Here is a 6,317-nt window from a genome sequence, read left to right on the forward strand (position 1 = left end):
TAATTGTCTTTCTGGGTCTGGGTTACTTCACTCAAAATAATGTTTTCTAGTTCCATCCATTTTCCTGCAAAGTTCAAGATGCTGTTATTTTTTTCTGCTGTGTAGTACTCCATTGTGCAAATGTATCACATTTTCCTTATCCATTCTTCAGTCGAGGGGCATTTAGGTTGTTTCCAGGTTCTGGCTATGACAAACAATGCTGCTATGAACATAGTTGAGCACATGTCCTTGTGGCACGATTGAACATCCTTTGGATATATACCCAAAAGTGGTATTACTAGATCTTGAGGAAGGTTGTTTCCTAATTTTCTGAGAAATCACCACACTGACATCCAAAGGGGTTGTACCAGCTTGCATTCCCACCAGCAATGCAGAAGTGTTCCCTTTTCCCCACAACCTCTCCAGCATAAATTGTCATCAGTGTTTTTGATCTTGGCCATTCTTACGGGGTATAAGATGGAATCTCAGAGTTGTTTTGATTTGCATGTCTCTGATAACTAAGGATGTTGAACATTTCCTTAAGTGCCTTTGAGCCATTTTAGATTCCTCTGTTGAGAGTTCTCCGTTTAGGTCTGTACTTCATTTTTTGATTGAATTATGTGATCTTTTGGTGTCCAGTTTCTTGAGTTCTTTGTATATTTTGGAGATCAGACCTCTGTCTGATGTGGGGTTAGTGAAGATCTTTTCCCATTCTGTAGGCTGCTGTTTTGTCTTGTTGACCGTGTCCTTTGCTTTACAGAAGCTTTTCATTTTCAGGAGGTCCTATTTATTAATTGTTTCTCTTAGTGTCTGTGCTGCTGGGGTTCTATTTAGGAAGTGGTTCCCTGTGCCAATGTATTCAAGTATACTTCCCACTTTCTTTTCTATAAGGTTCAATGTGGCTGGCTTTATGTTGAGGTCTTTGATTCATTTGGACTTGACAAAAGCTACTTGGGGAGGGAAATAGTTCTTACATCTCTCAGGCCACACTCTGTCACTGCTGGAACCGAAGCAGAATTCATGGAGGGACACTGCTCACTGGCTTGATCAGCCTGGGCTCTTCAGAACCTCAAGACCACCTGTTTCGGGCATGGCACCACTCAAGATGTGCTGGGCCCTCCCATATGATCACTAATGAAGAAAATGTCTCAGCCAGGCAGTGGTGGCGCATGCCTTTAATCCCAGCACTCAGGAGGCAGAGGCAGGCGGATCTCTGTGAGTTTGAGGCCAGCCTGATCTACAAGAGCTAGTTCCAGGACAGGCACCAAAAACTACAGAGAAACCCTGTCTCGAAAAACCAAAATAAGAAAAAAAGAAAAGAAAATGTCTCACAGGCTTGCATAGGCCAATCTTTTTTTTTGGTTTTTTTTTTTTTGGTTTTTTTTTTTGTTTGTTTGTTTTTGTTTTTTGAGACAGGGTTTCTCTGTGGTTTTGGAGCCTGTCCTGGAACTAGCTCTTATAGACCATGCTGGTCTCGAACTCACAGAGATCTGCCTGCCTCTGCCTCCCGAGTGCTGGGATTAAAGGCGTGCACTGCCACCACCCGGCTAGCATAGGCCAATCTTATAGAGACATTTTCTCAACTGTGGGTCTTTCCTCTCAGATGACTCTTAGCTTGTGTCAAGTTGACCAAAAGCAAACAAACAAACAAAATCCAGCCTGGACAGTCAGGTGCCCTTACTGAGCCACACCCCTCACCCCTAACTGGGGGATTCTAGGAATGTGCTTTCCCTCCTTCTTGTCCGCAGCCCGCTGGGACTCTTCTAATCCCATATGTGGCACCTACTTGGTCATTTCCCCGGGTATAACAAAGGAACCCTGGGCTAGGAATGTAGGTCAGTTGGTAGAATGCTTGCCTAGTTTGCTCATTTATAGTATTGTGTGGCTCTCTGATAGCTTGCTTTGATTTAACATACCTGAAAACAAGCTCCCGTGGCCTCGAACTTTTCCCATCATTCCACCTCGTGTGCTTGTTTTTGAGGATGGGCATCGCTATGCCGCACACATACGCGCACGCACACTACACCACGCACACACACAAAACATTCCAGTGGCATTCACGCAATCCCTGGGTTCAGCCTCTAGCACTGAAAAGAAAAAGTAAATGAAGAAATGAACTGTGAGCCCTAGTGCAAGCTTGTCATTTCTGCTGCCACCCTCATCTTGTCCCTGTAATCTAGTCTCAGCATAGCCTTTGCCTGTAATCCCAGCACTCAGGAGGCAGAGGCAGGGGGAATCTCTGAGTTCGAGGCCAGCCTGGTTTACAGAGTGAGTTCTAAAACAACCAGAGCTACATAGTGAGACTTGTCTTAAAAAAAAAAATGCCGCCAAGGTCAGGGATGTGGCTGGGTTAGAGTGTTTGCCTGGCATAGGCAAAGCTCTGGATTCGTTCCTAGCACTGCATAAAGCCAGGTATAGTGATGCCTGCCAGTAATACCAGTCCTCTGGAGGTGGAAGCTGGAGGCTCAGGAATTCAAGGCCAGCCTGGGCTAAGTGAGGTCACATCTCAAACAAAACAAATTTAAAGGAAAGCAAATCCCAATTGTGTTACCCCTGTGCTCAAAACCTTTGAATAGTCAGGCATGGTAACACATGCCTGGCATTCCAATACTCAGGAGACTGAAGCAGAAGGAACCATCCTTATTTTAGGGCTAGCCTGGGCTACATAGTAAGTTCAAGCCAGAGTGTTCTATGCTTCATGATCGTACCTCAAAAAAAGCAAAACTCAGCACATGCTAAAGAATTGTGTAGGGTGACAGAGGCAAGTGGGTCTCTGAGTTCAAGGCCAGCCTAGCCTAGACCCAGCCGAGGCTACAGAGAGTGGCCCATAATGACTTAACTAAGGTTGGGGTTAATCTTAGTGTTGGGTGAGGGTGGGGCTGAGTAGCTTCAGGAAGACAGGTGACTGTTGGCTGGGCCCGATCTCTAGTTAGAGGCTCCAGGGGAGAGGAGCTCTTTTTCTGAGCTTTATGTAACAGATGTGGTTTTGTGTAAATCACACTTCTGTAAACGCAACCCTATTTTAAATGTACTAACGGGGATTGCTATTTAAAGGCCTGTGATGCCAGTCTCTTTGGTAAAGTGCATAATTAATCTCTTAATTTGTGCTCAGTGTCAATTCCTGTTTTCTATGAAGAAAAGTTGCGCTGATTAAAAAAAAAAATTCAAGATATGCTTGTCGGAGCCAGGTGGTGGTGGTGCACACCTTTAATCTCAGCACTCGGGAGGCAGAGGCAGGCGGATCTCTGTGAGTTCGAGACCAGCCTGGTCTACAGAGCTAGTTCCAGGACAGGCTCCAAAGCTACAGAGAAACCCTGTCTCGAAAAAAACAAACAAACAAAAAAAGATATGCTTGTCGGTGCGTGGGCGTCAGGGGAATCTCTGTTCTCCATGTGGCTACTGTCTTTATGTTTCTCTCTCTTTGCCCAAACTCTTCCTTCTTGCTTCCTGTCATTCTTTTGCCGAGTTCTTTCCTCATGTATGGAACGTTCTCCTGTGGATCCAGTGTGGTGATACATGCCTGTAACCCCAACTAGTCTAGGGGTCTGAGGCAGGAGAATCAAGAATTCCAGAATAGTCCGGTAGTGGTGGCGCATGCCTTTAATCCCAGCACTCGGGAAGCAGAGGCAGGAGGATCTCTCTGAGTTCGAGGCCGACCTGATCTACAGAGAAAGTTCCAGGACAGTCAGGACTGTTATATAGAGAAACTTTGGCAGGGGTGGGAGGAGAGTTCCAGATCGTGGGGTTAGGGGTGTGGTTCAGTTGAAAGAGTGCATTAAACCAAGCGTGGTGGCACATTTATAATCCCAGTACTCAGGAGGTGGAGACATTTGGAGGACCAAAAAAAGTTCACGGTCCTTCTTGGTGATTATAGGCTAGCCTGGACTACATAGCAAGACTCTGTGTCAAGACAAGAAGATAAAAGTAAAAGAATGTATGACGTGTACAGTGTTCCCTCCTTGGACCAGATGAGGGAGGAGGGGAGCAGAGTTAAGTTCCAGGGGATATTGAGAGCTGACTCTATGGGGCAGAGGTAGAGTTCAGGTCCTACAGTAATACGGTCGTGAGGTAAGGGTGCCTCTTAGGGAATTAGAATAAGAGTTAGGAAGGCATAGGATGTTTGGGAGGGAGAAGCAGTGGGCCTTGGCATTGCTGGGCTTGCAGCAAGTACTTCCTGCCTCAGTCATGGGACAGGCGGGTCACTGATGAATCAGCTCCATGGGCGATACAGCTGGATCCCAAGAGCTTCCTGTGCCGCCCATCTCAGCCCTCTCCTCCACTTTGTGTGGTGAGATTGTAGGTGCGAAGCTGCTGTGGGTCCTTACCAGGGGAGTGAGGAGCCAAGCTCCCACCAGCTGTGGAAATGGGGTGGCCGTGGCATGGAGAGGGAAGAGGGAGGAGAGCAGTTGGGCAACATAGTGGTTTGAGGGCGGATGCAACCCAGCGCGGTCCATCCGAAATGCCCCCCCCCCCCAAGTCCTGGCATGGTATACCACCAGCAGTATGGAAATCTTTATCACGGGCTGTGCCTTAGTTGTCTGTCACTGTCACCAAATCCCTGACATGGAACCTAAGGGTTGGACTGATTTGTTTCGGTTCAGGGTTGGAGAAGACACAGTCCACCTCGTTGGCCAAGGCGTGGCTGAGTTGACAGTGGCAGGAACTTGTGGTCAGGACTCCTCTCGCTGTATGCTGGGAAGCAGAGAGTTCAGGCTGAAATCAGGGCCAGCCATTACCTCAGGCAGGTCTGACCTCTGATACCCAGTGACCCACTTCCTCCAGAAAGACCTCCTCTTCAGTATTTCTGCACTTCCCAGTAGAGCCTCATCAGCTGGGGACCAGTGTTCCGACAGATTAGCTTGGGGAAGAGGGCTGTTTGGCATATTGGTGCCTTTTTCTATTGCTGGTTTGGTTTTTTTTTTTTTAAGTACTCTAGCACTTAGGAGGCAGAGGCGGGTAGATCTCAGCAAGTTCAAGGCCAGCCTGATCTACAAAATGAGTTCCAGGACAGCCAGGACTGTTACATAGAAAAACCCTGTCTTGAAAACAAACAAACAAACAAACAAGTACTCTTAGCAAAAGTAACTTAAAGGAGAAAGGATTTATTCTCACGTATGGAAATACCAGGGCAGCAGGTGGGGAAGGCATGTTGGGAGCAGAAGCCCAGCTGCTCACCCAGGAAGTGGGCTAGAGCAATAGAGGCTCAGAGCCTGCCCCCACTGACCCTCTTCCTCCAGAGAGACTTCACTTCCCAAGGGTTCCATGACCTTCCCAAACAGTGCCCCCAGCTGGGAACAAGAGCTTACACTGTAAGCCCTGTAGGGGACATTTCTCATAGCACAGCAGGAGACGATGGGCTTTGGCAAGGCGGTGAGTGTAAAGATGATGGAGAAAGGGCGGTACCTCGTCCAGATGGATGGTACAGTGGCGAATTCTGTCACCTAGAAGTGAGCCTCCGCCTGTCTAGGTTAGATTGATTGCGTGGGGGAGGAGCCGGCCTGAATGTACGTGGTACCATCCCACAGGATTGTATGGAAGCCTCCTGCTTATGGAGCGTCTCACTGCACACCACTACCATGGCTCACACTGACTGCCTCTTCATCTCCAGCTTGGCTCCTGTTTTGCCCTGCCTGGGGTTTACTGAGCAAGCATGGGAAATGGAAGAGCAGGAAGGGGAAGAGCCAGGGTGGTCTACAGAGTGAGTGTCAGGACAGGCTCCAAAGATACACAAAGAAACCCTGTCTTAAAAAACCAAAAAGAAAGAAAGAAAGAAAGAAAGAAAGAAAGAAAGAAAGAAAGAAAGAAAGAAAGAAAGAAAGAAAACGGGAAAGAAAATGGGAAAGCAAATAGAAGAAGTAGAAAGGAAACACAAAAAATTAAAAGAAGCACGAACGAGTTTTTGCTTTTTTTTTTTTTTTTTTTTAACGTATATGGGTGTTTTGCCAGCATGTGCACCATGTGTGCGCCTGCTTCCTGCAGAGACCAGAGGAGGGAACCGGACAGTTGTGAGCCACCATGTAGGTGCTGGGAGTCAGACCTTGGGTCCTCTGGAAGAGCATCCAGGCTCTTGACCACTGAGCCATCTCTCCAGCCCCTTTTTTTATTTTTGTGTAATAAGAATTGAACTGAGGGTCTCTGGTATGCAAAACAGGCACTGTACCACTGAGCCAGCCTCCAATCCTCTACCAGGTGATTCTAGACAAATACTCTATTACTGGGCTATGATCTCTCTACCACTGAGCAACACCCCAGCCCCTCACTGGGGGATTCTAGGCCAGTGCTCTACCACTGAGCCACACCCCAGCCCCTCACTGGGGGATTCTAGGCCAGTGCTCTAC

General features: G+C 47.5%; 1 protein-coding gene across 3 annotated transcripts in view; it reads left to right on the forward strand.

The window, feature by feature from the left end:
* The window catches only part of Hip1 (huntingtin interacting protein 1), a 123,324-nt gene that overhangs the window by 63,496 nt on the left and 53,511 nt on the right, over positions 1 to 6,317 (forward strand). The gene's annotated exons all lie outside the window — the stretch shown is intronic.

The sequence above is a fragment of the Microtus ochrogaster genome, chromosome 2 (assembly GCF_000317375.1).
Source record: "Microtus ochrogaster isolate Prairie Vole_2 chromosome 2, MicOch1.0, whole genome shotgun sequence".
Classification (NCBI taxonomy): Eukaryota; Metazoa; Chordata; class Mammalia; order Rodentia; family Cricetidae; genus Microtus; species Microtus ochrogaster.